We start from the raw sequence: 25,473 nt of genomic DNA, 5'->3' as shown, positions 1-25,473 counted from the left end.
TCATGAATTAAGAAACATTTTGTTTTTACAAATTGGTAAAAATGAAGTCTTGATATTAGAATAACTAAATTAGATATATTAACTAAAACGTGAAACGATTTTAAAATGTTTTTATTAATCGTGCTTTATAAATACGAACAAAACCTAGAGCTTAACAAAAAAAAAAAAAAAAAAAATACTTTTTTGAGCGTCTAAAGTAAATTTAGTAAGAAATTCAAATTTCTAAAATAATTTTTTTAAAAAAATTTAATATTATAACTTTTTATATTTAATATTTTTATTTTTAACACTTATATGGAAAACACCTGAACTTAAATTGCATTGCATCGATATATTGCAATTAATAAAACTATCTGGTTTATAATTAAATTAATATTAATTACAATAATTAATTTTTTGCATTGCAAATAAATGCAATTAAATAAAAAATGCCAATTAATATAAGCCTAGAAAGAATTATTTAAATCTATATAAACTTGAATTAATATTTAGAATATAAAACCGAAAACAAAATTTAACTCCAAATGAAATATAAATTCTTTTAAAAAATGACTTACATTAACTTTAATTTGCTTTAAATATTTTTTTTTCACTTACTTTTTTTCTTTTATTCAAATGTACTTTCATGTTTCAATCAATCAAAATTCATCTTTTAGTATCAAAAACTTTGTTTTTAGAATTCCAAGTTCAAGTTTTAAGAAATCGTTTGTTGTTTTCAAGCGGGGAATTTCGCCAACTGATGCCAATTTGCAGAATCTCTCGCCAAGTTGTAAGACAGCAACCCTAGCTGGCAGCTCGCTGACTGCGGTGTTGCTACTATTATAAAGAGAGAGAGAGAAAGAGAGGAAAGAGTAAATTAAACATAATAGGAATAAAAAAACGATGCAAGGTTAGTTCCACCTAAGCAGGTAACGGAAAAAATTGAACAGAATAGTTTCGAATCAAGTGTTCTGAATTCGAAGTTATGGGTTCTGAGAAAAATCGTTTGGTAAAAATGTAGTGCGGGAGCTACCTACCACTCCTCTGGACGTGAATCCGACATGCTTGCCGAACACGGACTATGGCGCTTACTCCATGGAGCGGAAGTTTACTTTTGCAAACGATTTTTGAAACATTCGAATTAGTGCTATATTAAAAATATTCGAATGGCAGGAAAAATAGTGAAAGAAAAGCGATGAAGGATTTCATGTTCCGGAAAGAGCTCCGAATGTGCGATTTCCGGAAGCAGTGAAATTCCAGAACTAAAGCCAGAAGGTAAGTTTAGTTGTTTTTGTTTGCTCTACTTTAAACTATTGTGAAATAGTTAATTATATAAGTATTTTTGTTATGAAAAATCCAAAATCTAATGTCAAATGTAGATAGTTAGACATTAGTATATTGATACATTGAAGAAAAATGTTAAATATTGTCATTTTTTTTTTCTGTTTACTATATCTTATAAATGTAAACCTTTGCAAAACAAAATTCCTTTTTTTAACGTTCATTAGACATTCGTAGTGAAAGAAAAGTATCAGTTTCTTTATTAGTGTGTTCTTAGAATATTTTTAACCGTATTTTTATATGACTGCTAAATTTTTAATAACTTCTTTTAATGAATAAGCTTATTGAAAAATTACATAGTATGTTACAAATTATTATATATTATGCATCTTATTTAAAAATATTTTGAAGTAAGGAATATAGAAATTTTATATTTTAAAATAAACATAAAATGGAAATTTCAAAAAGTACAATGGGCATTCCAAACCCTTATGTAATTTTGTAATTAAAATACTTATTACAAATATTTCAATTTTTTGATATCTAAAATGATAGTTTCACTCATATAAAAAAAAATTGAAAATCCCATTTTATAGTGCTATTTACTAAACAAATAAATAGTAAAATAATAATAAAAAATTTAACGATATATATCAAAAGTTATAAGGTACTTTTTTATATATTTTATGAAATAGGAAATCACTATTTGAAAATAAACATTTCAACAAATTTAATCACAAAAATAACACGAAAATGTTTTTAAAAAATGCTTGTTTGTACACAAGTAATGCAAGTAAATTACATTATAATACTGTGTTTGAAGCTGATTATTAAAAGCAGTTTAAAGAATATAAATTCATTAAAGCAGTTTAAAGAATATAAATTCATTAAAGCAGTTTAAAGAATATAAATTCGATTTTCTTCATTAAAACAAGATGAATAGTAAAGAAATGGTCTCTTATAAATTGACTTCGAGCGTTGTTTTTCCTGATGTATTACATGAATGAAGGCAAAACAACTTCTACAGGGGAAACTATGTTCCGCTTTCTATTGAATTTTCTGAACAAAACCCAAACGATAAAATTTTTTTAGTAGCCTTGAATCAATCAGTCGAATTTTTTTTTTATTATAAAATTTGGGAAAGTTTGCTATTTTTCAACAGCGTGCAAGAATTTTTTTTTCAATTTCTTAAAACAATTCCTTACAAAGACGGTTCTCAGAAATATCTTAAAAAATAATTTTTCAAGTAATTTGTCTTTTATTTATTTTTTTACTGATATAATATTAAAATTTTCCTCAATGCTATTTTTATTTATAAGAAAATAAAGACTTGATAAATAATTTCTTTATGAATTAATGCTTGGAAAATTTTTTACCAAATTTTTTTTTTTAATATTGTTTGTTATTTTGTTAATTGTTTCATTTTATACATTTGGTAACTTTTTTGAATGACTCATAAGTATATTCCTTTTATATTTCATTATCTAAAACGAACTTATTTCTAATAAACGTTTCTTCTTTATTTAACTGATGGATTATCGAAAAATATTGAAATATTTCCGGTCATAGAAAATTACAATATTTTTTTGTAATAGAATGTAGATTGTGTAGAAAATAATTTTTAGTAATAAAGTGTAATAGATAATTTTTTTTAAATATGATTGACAGAAAAAAATATTCCGATTTATAACCAAAAAAAAAAAAGGGTATTGAATCAGTTTACAAAATTCCAAATAAGAAGTTAAATCATTTATACCCATATTTGAAGTTTGGGGCATTGCAATATATGTTTTCTCTTTGTTTTTCTGTTTAAGATTTAATGCACATCCACAAGGAGAAGAATAATTTTTACACATAACTTTTACATAGTTTCTGTGTAAAAATGTATAAGCAATAGTTACTCATTAAAATTAATTAATCATTTGAGCAGAAATTTTTATTGATTTACATAAATATTTTTGTAAGGCCGTCGCTTTAATTTTGTACACTTTATTCATAATTTTTTTGTATTGATTTGTTATACTCACACACACACACACACACACACACACACACACACACACACACACACACATATATATATATATATATATATATATATAAGAATTTTTTCACACACACACACATATATGTATATATATATATATATATATATATATATATATATATTAGAATTTTTTTACATTTACCTTCTAATAAAAATAAAATAAATAATTTCATTATTTATATAAATTGTTGAATGAAAGACTTTATAAGTGTAGATATATTAATAATGATCAAACTGGTACTGTGTTATATAAAAAAATTAAAATGCACATAGTCATAAGATTTATTATAATTGTGTACAGAATCTATAAATATGAGAAAAATCATTTTTTAACTGTAAAGTTGTATGCAATATTTCATTAACAGTTATATTTTATTTTACGTGCTTGCATTATATATTTTGCATAATGATAGTTAAAAGTCATAATGCTTTCAAAACTGTTTTCTGAAAGTAAAATTTTTTTTAAATTATTATAATACGTTCTTATAATACATTTTCATTTTTGCTATGTTCTTATCGAATTCTATTTACAAACAGGTTATAGTAAACCAATTAAAAGATTTTCTGTAGAACAATTTATTGGAACTTTGATTCAACACAACAATTTTGAATAAATTAAAACTGGAAATACAAATTTTAATATCATTACAATTAACTACCAAATAAATCTGATTAACATTAGGAACAAATGGCGAATTTTAGAATAACTAAATACCATGTTTTATGAAATTCATTAGAAATGCATAATAATCAATCATTAATATATCCCTTAATAAATTGTAAATAATTACGATATCAATCCAAATTTTCAACATGTCTGTAAAAATATGGACCTGTTATATAAAATATCCCATAAATATTCCAGATAATATCATCAATTCCTTTAAATTTTCCAAAATAGCATCTAAAGTTAACTACTGAACTAAATTTCAAAATTAAAACCCAAAATATCCTTCAAAAACATTTGATTGGAAATAATAAAATTTCAAATATTTTTTTCATACTTTCTTTAATAATAAAACATTCACTTAAAGAATGAAAATATAAGCACACAGTATGAAAAGGATATAATGTAATAAAATATTTATTCCTGTTTTTAAAAAATCTGCATAGTGATAAAACGCTAAAAAATAGCAACAATATCATAATATTTCAAAAATGCAATCATGTTCATTTAAGAAAATATTTCATAATAAAAATACTTATCTTCTTAAACTTACCCCATAATTTATCTACAGATATTTAAATCCTTTATCTATTGATCTTTAAAACGATAATAAACTTGAACTTTAGAAATTTACAATACCATAAAAAAGTAATAAATAAATATGAACAATTACAAATATATAAATGATTAAAGCTTTATGAATATAGACATTAATTTTAAGCACTACAGTAAAAACTCGTAATATGCAAGCATAATATTCTTTAATGTTCTCATTTTAAATGTCAATAAAAGCAAAACATAATAAAAATTTAGTATATCAGAAATTTTATACTGCATTCAATAAAAGATATTAATATTCAATACTTAATGGCTTCATATCACAATATCAGTTACATTTAAAAAGTCAGATTTTAGAACGAAAATTCATATTAAACGCCATTTTTTGATTAGAGTACTTCATTAATAAAAATTACGAAAGAAATAAGTACATTTCGTAAAAGAAACTAATATTCGTCTTAAACACTTAGTTTAATTTAATAATACTCTAAAAAATTGACATTATTGCAAAAATAATGAAATAAGAGATCAAAATAAATTATAATATTGTATCTTAGTCAATAAATTGCATAATTTTGTGCATCGTATTAAAATCGTCTGTTGATAAATTCCATAAAATATTCAAGAAAATCAAAATGTCAAAATGTAGCAAAAGAAAAAACAATTTCTCTTACATTTTCATAGCTTCCCGTTTTATTTCCTAAAAAAATAATTATTTCATTTCATTAAATTAACTATCAACGCAATTTAGTTTACGGAAAGATGCTCATTAGTGAATAATTAAGAAAGGAAATAACACTTAGAAAAAGCACTGGCAGTAAAAAAAAAAGTTAATAATTGATTTTTTTTACTGATTTTATCAAATTATTCAATTTTTTCCTTCTTTGGTGAAAAAAATTAATTAAGTCATCCAATGATGCCCATTTGGGAAATAAAAGGAAATCAGAAAAATCGTTTTCTATTTCGAAAACTGTCAGGCTTTTCTATAAATGAACAAAGATTTTTATAGGAAACACATTCATTTTAGAAATATCTTATTTTTCTTCATATACTTTAGACTATAAAATGACCTCCTCCCATCAAACTCAGTTGAACTAATTAATTTCTTGATTCAAGTTTCAATTATAATTATCTAAGGAAATTTAAATAGAATTATACGCAGATAAAAATAGAATTAAAACACATTCATTAAAAAGCAAAAAAATCATAAAAATTAAATAATTTTTGGAATATAATTTTTTAGAATAGTGACATAAAGAAAGAATCAGTTGAAGATTCATTATAAAAGCACTACAGGAGATAAAATAAAATTCTTATTAAAATAGGAGACTATGTTGGAAGTTAGTTTTTGGGTAAAAATAAAGATTATCAATATTCTTTTTTTTTCTTCCTAAATAGCTTTTTGAACAAGTTTTTTTCTGAAAAATTTTACTTATATGTTCATTCTTTCGATAATTTTTTAGCATTTTCTTAGCCTAAATTTTGATGCCATTTTATTTTTTAAGTTCTCAATTTTTAATTTCTCAATTTTGGTAAAATCTGTTTACGAAATACTTCATAAACTAAAACCAAGTGCATCTGTTTGTTGAAATTTGATATAATTATTTCGATATAATTATTTAAGATAACATTTTAGCATAACATTTTCTGACCTACATTTTAAGAAATCCATTCATTAAAAAAATATAGTTATTTTAAGGCTTCCTAAAGAGAAAAAAATATTGTTAAATTCATGTTTCTTATCAGTTGAATTCCAGTATATAAAGACTTGATGGAAGCACAGTTTATTTTTTAGTTCAGAATTTCGGTAAAGTACTTCTTAAGTTATTTACAAAATTTTGAGCAAATCATTTCATAAATTAATTAAAAGACTTTTTTGCTGTATTCTTCTTCTTAGCCATATATATCTTTTCAATTTTCAAAATACTTTTGGTTTTTAATTAATATATTTTTGTTTCATAAAAGTTTTTTTTTCAATTTATTTTAGATAAAATTAAAAAAAATATATGTATTTTATATTTATAAAGAAAATCATCCCAAGTGCAGTCACATTCCTCCAATAATACACTTAAATACCAATTACCCACAAAGGATTTATCAAAATGATTTTTAAAAAAAGTAAAAATATTTTGTAAAATAATGAATCGGCTTGAATATGAAAACGTTAAATAATATTATTGAAAATAAAAATCCACATATTCAAATAAATGCAGAAGTAATTCGTTAATGAAGACTGTTTAAATGTTTAGAAGGAGCAGTTTTCTAATGAGCGATATTTATGTAAAAGATTGGGTATTTTTATTATGTCTTACATATAATGAATGTTAAGAAAGGTAAAATGTAGCTGCTTATCATAAAAATTATATAAAAAATAGAATACTATGATTACACCCCGATTCTGTCGAGGTTTATTTATTGATTGCTGTAAAAAAACTCTGGACTAAATATTGAATTCTGCTAAACTTTCTGCATTCTATTCATTCTGTGAATGAATATAACTTTCATTCACATTTTTAAGATTCTTTTTATTACTCTAATAAATGTAAATTGAAATATAATAGTACATAGCATCCAAACAGAACTAAAATTATTATTCAATTTTATTGATGCCTAATTTTTTGATAGAAATACTTTAAAGTATTAATGAGCATTTGAAATATAATTAAATCAGACGAATGATTATGATGAATGAATGTAGACCATTTTGAAACTTGATCACAATAAAGATTTTCAATAAATAATCTGATGTGAGGAAATATAATTTTCATGCAAGGACTTTAAAAATGCAAAGTTTATCTACACAAATGCATTGGAATGGAATTTTAATTCATTGCATAAATTGGAATAACAAATCATTTTTTAAAAAGTAGAATTTCAAGCCATTCTAAAAACATCCTGATTGAAGAAAGTTTAAATTTTTTAGTAAAAAAAGTAAAATTCATTTTTCTGTTCTGAAACTATTTTTATTTTTGTTAGACCATTCCAACTAATTCGATTGCAAGTTGATTCTAGAACAAATATCCTAGAATCTAGATTTTAGGTTTTCAATTGCGAGTAATAGAGCGTTCGCCGCTATAAATTTAAAAAAATTGTAAAAAAGAAACTTTTTTCATTGCAATAAAAAAATTATCAGAGCAAATTCACTTTTAAAAAGAGCAGATGGCAAAAAAGAAAAATCATCAAAATTCAATTTTTTTTTTTTTTTAACGAAAAGCGGAAGTTCCAAACTTCCTTCCTGTTGTAAAAATATGTGGAGAATATGATGAAACACTAGTGTTTTACTTGTTTTTCTTTTAAAAATATCATTTGTATCCTTTTAAGTTTTTATTTTTATTTTTAAATCAGTATCACATGTTATATGATACTGATCAGTATCACATGTGATAAGAACAGTTTTTATTATAATAAGTTTTCTAATGATAATAAAAAGAGGAAAATGTCACATAAAAACTTCGCTTGAAGGACAAATGAAATTTCGCAGATGTTATTTAATTTTAAAAAATGTATTTAAAATATCTCAATTTTAAAAGAGTATATTTTTCCTAAACATAAAAGAGATGAGGATGCCTCGATTTCGAATTAGTTCTTGCAGGCCAGTTTAAAAAGCCTTAGTATCTTATATTCCTTACTCATTCGTTCATCTTCACCCCCCCCCCCACACACACACAAAAGAAAGAACAATTACGACCAATTTCTTCTCGTTAATATTTCAGTAAATAGACTTTTTTCCTGTTGGTATATATGGGAAAGAAAAAAAAAATTAGAAATCTTGAATCTTTAAACAAGATTTAATTAATAAAATCTATTTAATAAAGTGTTGAAGATTTTTGAAGACCTCATTAGATTCCATTTTTGAGTCAAAATGCGGATGAAATACTACAAAATAATGTACTTTTTATAAACAATATTGAATGGGTATTGATTCTAAAAATGGCAATATTTTTAAAAGAATTTATAATTTTTAAATTTTATAATTATATTAGATATAAATATTACATTAAGTATACAGAAAAACAATTTTACTTCAAATATGAAAAGGTAGAAACGTTTCATTTTATAACTTCTTCCTTTGGTTGCAATTAAAGAACTCTTTAATTGATTATTATAAAGCAGTCAGCCAATTTTATTTCAGTAAAACAAATTTAATCTTTCTTCTTTCAATTCTCAACATCCTCCCCCTTTCCTTTAAATGGTCTTTTTGTTAATCATTCCTTAAGTGCTTCAAAAGGCTCTAAGATTTCATTCCATCGTTTTTTCCTTTCTAAATCTGCTGGAATGCTTTCTAAAAACGAAAACGGAGATCATAAACTCTATAAAAGAAACACTCTTAACCATTTCTATTGGTTACAGATTCCCTCACTCGGAGTCTTTCCTTTCTTCCTCCATCCGAAAGAAATTTTCTAAGAAATCGTTTGCTCACTCCCTCTCTAACCCCTCTAAGAAACCCCAAGAGACCCAATAAGGGCGCTTTCTTTTCTACTCACGTTGCTTTTCTGTTATCAACCTGTGAGTGTGTACCCAAAGAATGTTGTCCACTATTTCCTTTTCTTCACACACGAATTTTTTTGAACCCTCCCCAACCAACCCTCCCTTCTTTTTACTTTTCCACCCCTGAATCTTCAGGTTCGGAAAAAACTGGATGGAAAATGCCGGATTAAAGGATCGATAACCACGTGACACTAGTGGATTCCCCCCTTCCAATGATGGTCGCTTTTGCCCACCACCCTTCCCCTATTCTCTCGAGTCTTTTGACGAGGGCTGGATGGATGGACTCCATAGAAAGCCTATTTCCGAACGTGTCCGGGAAGGTGGTATGCGATTCCTCTCCCGGACTTGTTTTCGTCCTCTTCCAATCCCATCAAGACAGGAAAAGGGACAAAATACCGTCTAGAGGGCATTCAATTAAAGAAAGGATTTTTCTATTTTAAGCTTGCCTTTAGAGTAGATATAGCGTCACTTTATAGGCTCATAAGGATAACTGTGGGGCAATTTTTTTAAAGATCTTTCTGTCTTTAGATGGTGTTTAGAAGCAATTTTGTTTGATAAAAAAAGAAAAGAAAACATATGCAATCAATATTTTAAAGACAATATTTTTTTGTGCATTTTTTAAAGTCGGAATATTTTGTCATGTAAATTCTTTTAAGTAGTTAAGAATTTAGATGCTAAAATGATTTTTTTAAAGGTGAAGTTCCGATGCATTTATATTTTGAAAAAGGGAAATTACAAGGAAGAATAATTTTTATTTATATTTTTTTATCTTTAGAACAAGGGTTCCAGAATTTTTAAACAATGCCACTTTTCAGAACTTGCATCTAGCAAATCCAATTCATCCATCGAGCAATAATTTTTTTAAAGTGAACAACATATTCTTTTATAAATAAATTTTATAGGTTAAAAAAGAAACCTTTACTAAGAAAAAAAAATCGATCTTTATATTTGATAATTTAATCTTTGTATTTAATAATCGATACAATAAATATTTACACAAATGATAATTATTAAAACGGAGCGAAATTAAAACGGAGGCAAACAGAATTGAATATTCATAGCGGAAAAAAGTTTCTAACTAGATTGAAATGGCTGACTCAAGCCACTTATTTACATATTGCACTTTTTTTTGTCATGTTTCTACCACGTGATTTCTTATATATTTTAGGCCTATGTGACACTTTTGAAATTTGGGGAAAGATACATTTAAATTCTAGATTACATGTATTTTGAATTTAGATGTTTGGTTTGCACCATTTACCATTCACCAAATATTCACCAGTGGGTCATGACTCACAGTTTGGGAACCCGCTGGTCTATAATATTCAAATCAAAGCCCATAATACCAGTGGGAAACGATACCTTGTGTAACTCTCACTTAAGGGAATATTAAAACGGCAATTCCGGAATTCGAAGAGATTTTTCTTAGATCAGAAACCTACACATTGAAAGGGATATACAGTCGACCAGTTTTAATTATATTTAGATTTATATCTGCTCTAAATATATCAACTAATTATCTTTTATATGTTTTGTACTTCTATTCTTTTGGCTTGATATTGATTCACCATATTAAGAAGTGTAGCATAGCTGTCCCAAAAGAATATATATCTTCTTTATTTTGCGTAGGAGTGATTCAAGATATACCATTTCTCGTTATGCTGGGATCGTATAGATATTATATTACTAATCCATTAGAATTTCACTTCGATTGTTGAATTATGTTGCCAATTATGCTATTAGACTATTCATATTTTTAATTTCTTATTATCCTGTTTATTCCAATATCAGATGATTAATATTGCTAATGAGGCAGTTATGGATTGCTAGCCCATCCTACCTAATAATGAAATGGACCACAAATCTAATGGTATAATGACTTGTAAAGAAAGAAAAGTATTTTCTTGTCTTCTGACCAGTATTCTCTGTTTAAAAAGACGTTTTGAGATTCTGGGTGTATCTCTAAGATATGAGATTTCATTTTCTAAAGTGGTCTTTCAAAACTATTTCGTCTAAACAGAATTTTAATACGAATCAGTATCGTCAAGATAATGTTTTTTTTTACATATATTTTCCCTTTTTATTTTATCTTTTAAATCAACAGATGTCCATATCGTCCTTTAAGGAACAATAAATTGAATTTCTTAAAGAAATATGCAGTAATTTCTCAATAATCAGTCTGATATTAAACTGAATGACTACCTAATTAACGGAACTGCTGGATTAGAGGATATTTATTTCCATTTTTAATTTTAAAAAACCTATGTTTATTACATAAAATGCTTCTAAATATAAAATATCAAACAAAAAATTCTATCGAAACCGCCTTTGGTAACCAACACTTTGCCAAGAATATATGTTTTCTCTAATTTCAATTAAATCTTTTATGCATATCTGATAACCATTATTTCCTCTATGAGATGTTACTATGTTTTTAATTGTGACGGAATTAAAGCCCTGTTGTTTTAAAAGCCTTACACCTGTTCTGTTTACTGTGTACATGAACCTGCCTAATGGAGTAGAGTCCCCTGACATCATAATGCAATTAGAAACTTAGGTTTCTGAACAATTTATTTCAAATTGAGCGTTGCCATTTGCAGTAATGCAATTCCATGTTCGAATTCTTCATGCAAATTGCACAGATAATTAAGATAATCTTTCTTTCTTTCTTTCTCGGTTTTCAATAATGGGAGAAAATTAAACGATTAAATATTTGAAAATGATTTGAATTTGAATACAAAGTAATTTGAATTTAATTACAACTATGTATAAACTGTTCAAAATTACGCAAAGCAAATGTTTTTTTAGAATTTATCACAATTTTAAAATTGTGTTCGATTTAGTTTTATGCCTTAATACTTTTGGGTGCTAATACGGATAAATGTCAAACATTACAGATAAATGCAAATTTAGAAGCTCCAAATCATATTAAGTCATAGAGCAGCAACATGCATACTAACACATACACACACTTGCATACTGTGTATGTTGGGATATGATGGATTTTAACATATTCTAGGTAGATGTATGAGATGAATTTTTGATAGAATCTGATCTTCGAATCAGGAGCTCACTCTTTCAAAGTCAATATAATGTCAAGCTCATCGAGGACAAAGCATACAAGGAATAAAAATGTTCTCTAAAGTTACAGTATTTGTGTAACAACCTTAAGGTAAAGATAAGAAACCAATTATATTATGAAAATCAGTGAATTCACAGGAAATCGGCGAATCGATCTCAGAAAGCATTGTGTCAACAGGAATTTGCCTGCCTTTTCGATACTGACTGAATGTTAAGACACATGACCTTAAACTTCAAACTCTAAAGTATTTTCTGGCAACACTCACCTGCCGCCAAAGCAGTGCATAATGCAAGTCTACCCTCCCCCCACGCAAATGAAATAATGAAATCAAGTTAATTACTTGGAGTGCGTCGTGATTTGTATTCAAGTAACTCAATTAGAGTAATCCCCTTTTGTAAAGGCTGCTCTCAAAGCCAAAGAAGCCGACCCGCATCTGGTCCGGGTTTCTTTGCTGGGGAGGCTCCCCTTTCAGTCGCAGCTAAAACTTTAATGGGGAAGGAAGTCTTTTCATTTAAGGGATTAATCAGAAGGTGATTTCGGAGAGTGACGGATGCATGAAAAATGCTCAGGTTTACTTTTATGGCGTGATATTTTTTTAGTATTTCTAACGAAGGTACTATGCGTGTAAATATTTTTTCTGTAACCTTAATAAATTAATTTGTAATCTTGCGTAATTCGAACAGTTCTTGTAAAAGAATTTTTTTATTTGAATTGGTTTTCAGTTTAGCATATTTTATGGAGGACGGAATTAGATAAAGTAAGGTTTATTTTAAACAACAGGATGAGAAAGAAGATGTCTGAGTAGATTTCTGAGAGACAACTTTCTACACGAATTGCTTTATAAAGCATATATTTTAACCCTTTCGAAACCATTTTTAAAAATTATATAGATTAGAGTATACTTAGATGTCCCATGGGTCTTAAAAGCGTTAAAGAAATATTTATTTTATAAAAGTCTTTTTATCTGATATTTACAACAAGTATTGTTATATCAGAAAAAATATTTATCTTTCAATTTACATCAGTAGACATTTTTAAAAAATTTAAAATCGATGAGATTCTCTTTTCATTTGAAAGAATATATCACTCTCTAATAATAATAAGAAATAATGTGGGTATATCTTGGCGTTCTACAAGATTATTGATTTACAGCTACTAAATTACTCACAGATATATTTAGGAGTGTAAACAGTTGAAGCCTGAGCGTGTTTAAAATTTTTTTTCTTAAGAATTTTAATTACTTAAAAATTGAGAGATATTTTGGAGATATTTCAAAACATTTAAAATCTATACAGCTCAAAATAATTTTTATATAATTCTTAAATTTTAAAAATTAAATCTTAATTATTAAATTCTAAAAATTATATCGTAATTAAATCTTAGTTCAAAAAATTATCTCTTTAACCATACCAATGTAACTGTCGGACAATTTCTGACAGATTTAAGAAAAAAATAATTTGTGCACAACTTTCAGTAATAATTTTTATTATAGTATTGAAATTGTGCAGTCAGATAGTTAATCGGACGATTTTCATCCAATGATTAAAAATGTGAAAGGAAGATTTTGTTTATTATCTGTTAATTTTACAAGAAAAATAAGAAAACATAATTATTTTAGTGCAAAATACCGTGCAAAATTTGAAATAGACGGTTTTTTTAATAGACAATTGAAATAGACAATTTTTTAGGGATGCTAGTATATCATGAAATCGATTCGAAAATGGATATTCGCATAAGCAATAAATAAAGCAAATGTAATGCTATTAAAATTACATGGCTTCAATTTTTGTTATAATCCGATATTGAAAAATGCTTTACTGGGAGAATTATGAACATCTTTAGAAAATCTGTATGAAAATGTTTACCAGCTAAGGTTTAATATAATGGGAAGATCCGTAATTCATTTAAAATCTAATCAGCAAAATATAAGGGCGTTCTAATTAAAAAAAATCTTGGAAATTTCAGTATCCTTTCATGACATCATTTCAGTTGGAATTGACCTCGTAATTTTGAACCATGGTCAGATGACAAGGACGACATCTAAGCTGGCACCTCCTTCTACTAACTTCAGCAGCACACCAGCGGTTTGGCTCCGACTGATTTAATGTGCAACAGACTCTCTTACAAAACGGTTCTTTGGCAACTGGTCTCGAATCTAAAATCCTCCGTATCCGAAGCCAAGAGCTTACCACCTGCCCACCTCGGTCACATTATTACATCAAAACACATACTAAATTCTCAGTACATTTTGAAAAGAAAACTACTACTATCATCCCGTACTAAGAGGGAAATAACTGCAAAGAGCTTGAAGGACTAGTGATTAGAGCAAACATTGCATATTACGTTATTTAACATTATTATGTTTTGCAAAGGCTATGGCCATGTTTCTGCTCTTATACGATTTTTCACACATTACTTTTATCTTCTGTAAACAACTTACAGGCAGATCTTTGGCTTTCAATATATTCATATAGTTATAACTTAAATTTCAATGCTCAACTTTTATTACTACAAGAAATGCATTCCTGAAAGAAAGGCATCTGCGGTATTTCTATGAATTTATTCCTATATTGCGAAAAAACTAATAAAGGGAAAGGAAAGTTACTATATTAAACTTTTATAATGTTTCAGCTATAACCTGGCATTCTTTCTTAGACAGTCAAGATGATGGACGTTTAACTAAATAATAGTTTCCACGGGTGTTTTCTTTTAGACAACAACCATAAACAATATTAAATTTTACCAGACATATACTAAAGTGAATAAATGCAGGAAATAACAGTTTTAATGGCTTTTTATTATAAGCTTTTTTTTATAAACGACATACCTCATGATCGTAATCTTGAGTAAATGCGAAAGTTTTAATTTAATTAATTTTATGTTTCAAAAAATTATTCAAAAAAAAAAAAATGTCGGCTGCGAAAATAAAGGCGGGAAAGAAAATTTTAGGATTAGTTCCTCAAATGTGAAATCATTTTCATTCTTTTCAAGAAACTGCAATTAACTTCTGAATCTTTCTATCCGTTTCTGATTCTACTGGTTCTGGTGAGAAAAAGAAATTATAACTTTTCTTTTGCTTTAATCCTGAAAAGTTGAAATTTGTTAAACTGACTCAGCATTTGAATATTGAAAAAGGCAAAATAAAGTGTATTACACTAATGAATCATTATATTATTATGAATTAGTAGTTTGCTTTAAAAATTATAGCAGACCACGAATATTACAATCATAAATGATTCACCTTTTGCAAAAACTTTTCGGGTGTACTCAACTTGAATTAAAAACAGGGATATAGATGGTGTATTATACGACGTGATGAGTATTTTGGCGGAGCACCTGGACTCGTAGGTCCTTAATCTCCGAAACCTTATAAAATTTTAAAAATTTAACCTTGTATTTATGATTTGAACTTAAATATTTAACTGCCTGGATAACTATTGATCTGTAAGGGAATTGGTTATTAAAAAGAAAAAAAAGGGATAACATACATAAAAATATTATAATATTAAATACGATATAAAACTAATTAATTTTTGATTTGTACGAGGAAAAAATTCATTTGAGAAAAAGGCTCCTTTTCGGTTTACATGGATGGAAGCGAATTTTATTTTTAAATACAAAAGGACAAATAACAAAGAAAAAAAAAGAATAGAATAAAAAATACCTGTAAAAAACATAGAAAAAGAAAAATGACACACAGAGCAAAACAATAATAATAATACATAAACATTAATAAAAAATATATATCGAATAAAATAAAAAAAACTAATAAAAACACGAGTTAAAATATATCGTGCTCAATTATATGATATGACTGGTGGCAACAAATAAGCATTTGCGTGACTTTTAAATGACTGTGTTTTAATGACTTTTCATCAGTTATTCTCAAAATATTCAGCGTAGAATTATTCAGAATTTATGTTTATTTATGAAAAGAATCTAAAATATAAAATCGCTATAATAGATAGAGCAAAAACTTGTGAATTTTAGAGAATCTATTGGGTCATCATAAGAATTATGTAATACAAATATAGAAATAAAGGGTTATTTATAGATTAAACTTTTTAATCAGAAAAATTTTGCCAGATTGTTTACGAGGGTAAATATAACTAGCAGGGATGGCCTCTCAGAACTTTTGTGCGCAATCACAAATAAAGATATTATATTCACTAAACCAGTATAAAATTATGGACCTTAGGTTAGCCCGTGAATACCTATGACACAAGTGTTCAAATATTTATTTTAGAGCAAATGAGAGTTGTGTGTTCGTTTCACAATAAAAAAAGACAAAGGTATTTGTGAATTATTAAGCGTATTCCATTGACGAAATATAAGTACGCAAGACCATATTAGCTTACAAGCTTTGTCTGGTGAGATTCAGGCTCGAAATCCAAATCCGTCATAGAGTTAAATTCACCAGGATCAAATAACCTTCTCCTTGGTATGGCTTTGAAATTGGAAAAGAGGAAAACCTGCTCAGTCGTCGCCCTTGTCCTCTCACCACGGTTTAGAGTTATGATATCTGACCCAAAATAATTCTCATTTTTCTTTAAAATTACTACGTCAGTTTTAACTGAACTAAAACTCCTTTCTACTAAAGTAGTTATTTGTTTTCAACGACTTGTTACACTATATCTGTTAAAATAAGACTTAAGATTTCGCTTGATGATTACTTCACTTTCTTTTCACTTCAATTTGTCGCTGATTTGTCGGGATCTAAACCAACCACTCATGTCATTCATAATATTTTATAAATTTGTGTGCTTGTTTAAATAAATGCTTTTACTATTAAATTAATCTGAAATATTTCATGTTCTAAGAAACACAAGAATAATTGCTTGTGAGAACGAAATTATGGTGCTGTCTTCAAATATTGAACATCGTTGATTTTTCAATCAGATAAAAATCAATAATACTAATGCTATATGGTTATTTGACATTTTGAATATCTTACGAATTCCATCCGTAACTTCATATATTGTTTGCTAACGGATTCTAAAACCCTCCGAGCTTTTGCACATACTTTAGGATGGGTTTACTTAATCAAAATAGGGGTGAGAGAAAAGATGAAAGGAGGAGATTTTTATATTTAAAAACAAAGTAAAATCAAATTACTCACGGATGTAAAAAAAATGAATTAAAATAAAACAATAGGTCAAAAGCGACGTGATAATTATATATACGTAAAAAAAATTGAACGAAAAAGTATCTAATAGGGAGAAAATCAAGGTCAAAGAATGACGAAAAATTCCGGAAATGTGCTCATTTTTCTAGGTCCCATCCCCTGTTGAAATAGAATCATCGGTGGTAATCACTGGTAATCTCAAGATAGTGAAACAAACAGTATCTCCAAAATTAAACTCCTCAGGTGGTTTCAGCATCAGTCATTTTCACTACGAATTCAAGCATCACACTCATACCGTAAAGATAGATAGAATGAATTAATAAATCTAATTTGCCATTAGTAGGATTATTCTATTAAATTATTGTTCGTTCTCGGTGAAACGATATGCATTTTGAGCAGATCCCAGAGCAGAAAAGAGAATCGACTGTGTAATTTCACATTTGTATTTTGCTAGGAAAGTACTTGAAGTTGCTTTTCTTTAATTAATAAATAATTGTTTAGTTAATAAAGAACTATTTTCAATAAAAACTTTATTTTGGTACTGTGCCTAAAAAAGGTCTGATGCATATCACATTCAAACTCTGTTGAATATTTTTGAGGGATATTTTTTTCAATAATTGTATGATGTTTGGGAAGGTTTTGTAAGTTTTGAAAGGATTTAGAGTTTGTTTTCTCTTTTTTTCTCTCTCTCTCTCTAAAATTCTTAAATAAATTTTTTTAAGGTAGACGACAACAGTAAAAAGTCGATTTTTAGCAAAAATATAAAAAAATTTCAATATTTTTAATTTGTAAATAATTATTTTTATAAAATTTTAATTTTGCTGCTACGTTTATTCTTAGAGAAGTTACATTCATTTTTTAAAAATATTTTTCAAATATGTTTGCTGCTATTTTACATTTTTAAATAATATTTCACAAATTTTAAATTTTAATAAAATCTTCTTACGGTAAATCTCGTATTAAAATATATTGCATATTTTTTTAAATCCAAATTAGATATTATGAATGTTATGTATATTCTGCAATTTCTGAAATTTAGAATAAGTAATTTGTTTCTTTAAAAAGATTTTACAATTGTTTTAAGTCTTCATAAAGCGAAAAAAAAAGAAAATATTATGTTTTTTTATAATTAGAACTGAAAACTAGAGAGAAATACAAGTTAGATCAGGAATTAGGTAATGTGCTTTTAAAATTATCTTCACATTTTTAAACAAATTGTTCGATAAACTTTTGAATTAGTAGATATTTGAAATATATCACTTTTCAGTCAATAAAAATATGTTTCCCAAACTTTCAAAATACTTTTGTGTTTTAATTTGGTTTTTAATTTTAATAAATATCTGTTTCATACGTGTTTTCCCAATCTACTTTATGTATATTTTTTTTCTTAAATATATGTGTTTTTATAACATGTTTCAAAAACTTTCAACTTTCAGAATATTGTTACATAACTTAAAATTTTACTGTTTATCAAAATATACTGAATATATGCCAAAGAATTCATATATTTTCATAATCATTTCTATTGATTTCTGACTTAAAATGATAATCTACGTGCATAATTCATAACTAATGTTTTGTTTTTCATGTCCTTTTTTTAAATGACATCTTTTTTAATTAAATGGTTAGAAAAAAATTAATTAAAAAAATGTCTTTTTACTAGACACTGTTTTTAAACCTCAAACATTTAATATATGACTCTTTCCATTAAATGCCAAGTTTGTCACCAAAATGCATAACTTAAAAAAAATTATAGAACAAAATTTTGGATAAATGTTCTGAAATATCTAATTATTTTTTTGAAACGAATAAAGTTTGGTCTAAATGAAAATATTTTTATTAATTTTTATCGATAAGTATCCACTTACTCTTATGAATTGCTTTGATTCAATTTATGACAGAACCAGTTTAAAAAAATAACATTTATTAGAATTCTATTTTCAAATTAACACGAAGCTAAAGAATAAATTTTTAAAAAATTCAGAAAAAAAAAGTCAGTCAGTTATCATTTTAATATTGAAACATCATCTTTCTAAGAAAAATAATTTCAAAACTGCTGAAATAACTGTGACTGTAACTGAAAACTGTATCATCGACTGTTTTTTGCAGCAAGAAGTAATGCTAGCATAAAGATGCTTTTAGCAAACCCTAACTTTTAAGAAGCGCCATTTCAGATTCAGTTTTCTGAATAATTCCGAGCCGTGACTGATGGAACCCTAAAATCTTTTATGAATCTCAATCACAGCTCACTCACAAAACCCTTTTAAGTTTCAATAATAAGATGGAAACAATGGAAAAGAGTAACTCTTTTATCCCTGCTCATCCAGCGAAGATCAGAATCTCATTTGGAATTGTGCCAAATCGATGAGAGCTCGTACTCTTTCATCTTCATCGAAAAGAAGAATAATGGCCGTTGACCTTCGTTGCGAAAAGAATCGTTTGGCGGCTCCGAAACGGATTCCATTCTTGATTCAAATTTTCGATGGAAGGGTTTTAAAAACATCTGGTTAAGTGGAGAATTTAATTTTCTGCACACCAACCCTTTTATCGCATGCTTTGAGTAGAATTTAATTGACTGAAATTCGAAGCAGAAGTTTAAAGTTCTAAGTGATAAGTTTAATTTGGAATGGGTTGAATCGGATGACTAATCTGCATTCATTGGAAAGAATATTTTCTCTTTAGAATTGTCTATTGTCAAGTCTTATAACAATTAAAAGACAATTTAAATTTGATTATCTCTTTAAAATAGCAATTAAAGTAATACTACTGCTTTTTTTACTCATCTCAAATATATTTTGAACAGATAATTAATTAATATCTATTTTTAAAGTTATGATTAAAAATATTAAAATGAGAATTGCATTTTTATGATTCGACAAAAACCGTCTTCATTTTTCATATTTTAAAACTTATTTAAATAAAAATAATGATGATTTAATTTCTAAAGTTTTTAATACATTTTCTAGCTACATACAGATTAAATTTTCATTCTGACAAGTGTTATATCCGGACCACTTTTATAAAACATATACATAAAATGCCGAGTCTATCGTGATTTTATGTATATGTTTACTGTCCTTTATTTTGGTATTTTTGATGTTTATAAACAAGATGGTTCAGAAGATAGGAACACTGTTAAAAATCAATAAGTGGCATACAAATGAAAATAGAAAGATTGCTCTTGTTGAGAAAATATAAAGATGGAACACAAAATTTTTACTATGAAATTAGAATTTAGTGTTCGCATAGTTTACGATATAAACCACTAGATGTTCGTCCGGTTGTTGGCGCAAAACATTATTTAAGATAAGACACTGATTAAAGCAACGCCTTATAAATGCTCAAAATACGATCCTTTATTGAAGAGCGATTAAAATATAGCAGTTTTATGCATAGCATTAAACAAACAATATTTCTGATGATATGATAAAAATATTACTAACGGATATGTTGATTACCCTATATTGCAATATTTTATTTAATTCCATATTAAATAAAACATTGTAAGTAGATATATTGTAATAAAATATTATTTGTAGTTATTTTTGGTAAGTAAATAAATATTGAAGTTTATTCATATTGAATTTCTCAAATCAAGGAAAATCAGTAATGTTTTTATTGTTTCCATGGTAACCTAATGTGGCCAGATATTCTTAAGTTCACTTAATCAGAAACTTGATGATGATACAATAAATCGACCTGATCGAAGTGATATTGCAGTATGCAATAAGAATTATTTCTATTTCATGTAATATAGATTTTGAAATTTAATTCGATGGTTTCAAATATATTTAATTTAGCATATTTAACTAAGTTCATGAGACAAGTACTCGTGATCAAAACTAAAGTAAGGATAAGTTATCTTGGATTAAATGAAGTATAACCTCAGTTAAATATGATATACTGGGATGTATTGTTCGGTTGAAGGGAAATTGGTTCATATTGTTATCGATGACAGGAAATCCAAATAAGCTTCTAAACTCCATCCCGATCCTAGAGATAAATTTATAAAATAAGGGCATATTAATCAAAATGAGATTTTTTTTAATGATGCTGACTTAATATTATACATAGAGAATGGAAACCAATACTTTCTTATCCAATTCTTGTTCCTTAACCGTACTTGTACTAGGTGAAATAATGAATTGCAATATTTTTGATACATTCATTTAATATACGGATCACGTCTTATGTACCTATATCTGCAATCCTTATGTTATGCTGAGCTTGTTAAATGTTTTTGAAAAATTAAATGTTTATTACAATATTCGTTGAATCTTTTTACTTAAAATCTCTCTCTCTCTTTTACACACACACACAACTAAAGAAGAAAAAGATTTGCTTATTAAATTGTCTATTAAATGCTGACGAAAAAATGAGCCTAAACCTTATATACTCCTTAATAAAGGTGTTATACCCTTCACACTGCAAGAAAATTGTTAACCTAAGACAAAGCCGTAAATTCATGAGTGTTCTCAGATGTTTAATTTCAGAGTCCCACACATGAATATTCGAGTTTCGTAATGTACCCAAATATACATTTTGAACACTTTTTTGACATACTAAAACCAAAATTTGACACAAAACTATAATTTTAGAAACAAAATCGCTTACCAAATTTTATTTATCTTGGTAGGTCAAGGCGTTTACATGAATGTGAATGAACAGAAAGACAGAAATCAACCATCTCTTGATAGACTTAGCTCAAAATATGATAAGAATTTACAGTTTAAATAGTATAACTAGGTACCAAATTTCAACAACCTAGACCTTTATGCTTATTAGTTATCGTGTTGCATTTAGATATAGACAGATAAACAAACAACCTGCGAATTGGTTACATTCAAAATCAGATAAAAATCGACAAATATGTGGTAAAGACCATCTAACAAATTTCATTTATCAAGCGCAAAACCTTTTTTTTTTAAATCTTGTTTAAGAACTGACAGATATGAAGTAAAAAGAAAGTGGTTTTTGGACTCATAGACATTTGACTCATTTGTAAACGTGGTGATTCGTCAAAATCTCGAGATAGAATTTTTTAGCGATTATCATTCTGTTTAGGGTTATTTGATTAAATAAAAAAAACGGAGCAAAGCAAAAACCTATGTCTTGCAAAAATATAAAATATAATAAGACTATACTAGCAGCTTTTAGGCTTTTTATTTTAGTATATAAACAAATAAAAAAAATATTTTGAAGAATTTTATATTCTGAATTCTTGCAAAAAAAGCCAGTTTAAAAGTAATATATTTAAATTACGTAGCGCATTTCAATTCTCAGCTTTTAATGCCTGCTATAACTTTCTTTGACTTAACATTTTTGTGTAAAGAGTGAATAAATAACAAAATCTGGCTCATACAGTCAGCTGGGAGATATCCGGTTACGAAGATGCCGCATCAGGAAATGAACCGAAATTAGATATGACGTTGCAAGCGAATCAGCCGTTCATGTTGCCATGCACTTGGATGAAACTATTAGATTAACAAATTGCATTATTCTCTTCTCTGAGATGAGGGAACACAAATATACGTAGAGCATTAAGTTTACCTGCGAAATAAAATCATATTACGAGAATGTAATTTGTTCATTTTTCTGTTTGTTTGTTGGCAACAAAGTATATTAATTTATATAGAGCAGGCGTTTTTAAACCACCGTTCTGAACCCAAACGAAACTGTGCAACAAAAATTTGGAATCATGAAGATACAACTTTCATCTCAAAAATGTTTTTATTGCTTTTCTGTTAGAAGTCGTTATTAAAAATATTTTGCCTTAATCCTTTAAAGAACTGCATTCTCATAAGATGGATTTTAAGTATAAGATTTGAATTTAGAGAGAAAAAATTAATCTAAAATTAGAGATTAAATTAGATTAGATTACATTTAAAATTACACATAGATATATACTCTATATCTATCTCTATATTACCTATTACTGATATATGTTCGGGATATGAAGGTTTTCAAGTTTAAGTATGACAGAATCATTGTAAACTTAACAAAACTATCTTCCATTGATGCGTCTTTCATTAGTTTTCGACCGTCTGACCCTGAGTCCAGCAGCTAAATCCCTTGCATTTTTACGTCTCTGTAACTTGTACCTTCAAATGCGAGGCTAATAACTCTAAAGATTCCATTTCCCTGTGCTTAAGTTCTAAGGTAATAACAAAAGTCCTTTCATCTCATGGCCTTTATAACCTTTATCCAAAATACCATTCCCTTCATTCTAGTGTTTCTGTGCCAGAGTGAAAAAGCATAGAAAAGTTTTCCTTCTTCTTGGTCCGCCTACCTTAAATGGCTTTACACCACGTAGACGAACAGTTAAAAATTTGTAAAAATTAAAGAAAGCCTCACATAATAATTAAGCTATTTCTATAAAAATTGAAATAAATAATACACTTTAATTAAGCTAAATCTTTATAAAGATATTTATTTGCTCTTTACAATGATGTGTAAATAAATTTCATGTGATTATTATTTAAGAAACTATATGAAAAAGTGAATAAAATATAACTTCAACGTATTTTTGATTATTTAATTAAATATTTTTAAAAATTGCTAATTTTGACATTAGAATATAAAATAGTTCACATGGAAATGGACCTCACAATGGCATGCGAAAATTTCCTATCTCTACTTCTTGCGATATCTGAGGATTCAGATAATGCAAGACAACTATCAATATTAACAATAGATAGATTTATCTGTTGTTACGGATAAATAGACAAAAATAAATGCACGCATTTTCTGTTTTATATAATAAATATATTAATCATAAGTCGACTAAATTACATATTTTCTTCCGTTAATAATTTTCGAACATCACATTCATGAACTTTATAAATATCGCTTTCAATTTGTGAAATGGATACTTCAAAAATATTGATAGATGTCATAGATAGATAGATAAAACCAATTTTGATCATACATTTTATGTAATCGACCTTATATAAAAGTAAATAAGAAAGTTGAGGGGAGAACAATCCCTGCTTTTATCGATATCTTATCTGACTTCTCGCACTCGATATAGGCATTATGATAGCACGCAATTATTTGTGTAAAAAAAGAAAATACAAAATTTTTTCTCTTGTATTATCAATCTTTACAATTCAAATTAATGCTAATTTGCACTTTCATGATAAGTTTTCTATACACCCTTAAGAAGAGATGTAATTATAGGGTGGGGAAAACTTTTGTTCTTACAATAAATGAGCTAGATTGGTCTTTAATATTGCATTCTTTCGGATACGATACTCAAACTTTGATAAGTTGCTTTAACATTAACTTTGATAAGTTGCTTTAACATTAACTTTGATAAGTTGCTTTAACCCTTTAAAGGGCCATTTTTTTCTAGTCATATTATGTTAAAATATTTTAGGCTTGAAATTAGAACAAGAAAAGGGATTCATTGAGCTTATTAGATACATTTAATTTGATTCATTAATCAATTTGGTTAATTAATAATTAAGTAACAAATTAAGACGCATCCTTTTGTGTGAGATAAAGAACTGAAGCATCCAAGTTTCTGTCTTTCTAAAAACATTTGTCAGAACTTAAGCCAACCTACATAAATTCATACAAAGATTTATAAATTTGGTGGGAAGCATACTTCCCACGGCCCTAGAAAGTGTTAAGTTGTTAACTAATAACTTTTATCTCATACCATCTTGTATGAAATAATTATCCAATTAAAACTAAACATGATAACTCTCTTTCTGAATAAACGTACCACGAGTGCATATTAAATATAACTTTAGATATACGGATATTTAGAATAGTTGTAGAGAAATTTTCATGGATATCAGAAATGTGAAATCAAACAATAATGACTAACAAACAGAAGCTTGAACGCACTTTAAGTTTGTTAGATTTTTTGTTGTGATAATGAAGCTGAAAGTCATAGAGTAGAAATTACATTTCAAAAAGGCATGATGTAGTCATTATGGATAATTGACAAAAGGGAGCTATTGGAAATCTGCTAGAAATAGATAATGCATTGCATAAGAACTTCTGAGCAATATATGAGCACTTACACTCCAGCTGGCATTGTGGGAGATAGTTTCTTCGGTTCAATAGAAGAGGTTACCTTCTTTGAAGAGATAAGGAGAGTTACGTTCCCGGGGATATTCGGTTGCTTCTTTATTATGATATCTATGGCGGTCTTACGCTGTCTTTGAGATCACGTTTCTGCATTATAATTGCTTGGTATTACATTTCTGATATACTTTCAAATTATCGAATATTTT

General features: G+C 27.2%; 1 protein-coding gene across 4 annotated transcripts in view; it reads left to right on the top strand.

Moving 5' to 3' along the window:
* Positions 1-822: 822 nt before the first annotated feature.
* Positions 823-25,473, top strand: part of LOC129988488 (SH3 and multiple ankyrin repeat domains protein 2-like) — a 136,227-nt gene continuing 111,576 nt past the window's right edge. For all 4 annotated transcript variants that reach the window (XM_056096728.1, XM_056096727.1, XM_056096726.1 and 1 more), the window contains exon 1: positions 823-1,254. The gene's annotated coding sequence lies outside the window, so the exon portion shown is untranslated. The remainder of the gene's footprint in view (positions 1,255-25,473) is intronic.

Source organism: Argiope bruennichi, chromosome 10, assembly GCF_947563725.1.
Source record: "Argiope bruennichi chromosome 10, qqArgBrue1.1, whole genome shotgun sequence".
Classification (NCBI taxonomy): Eukaryota; Metazoa; Arthropoda; class Arachnida; order Araneae; family Araneidae; genus Argiope; species Argiope bruennichi.
Note: the sequence above shows the minus strand (reverse complement) of the source record. Positions and strands in the feature narration are given on the sequence as shown.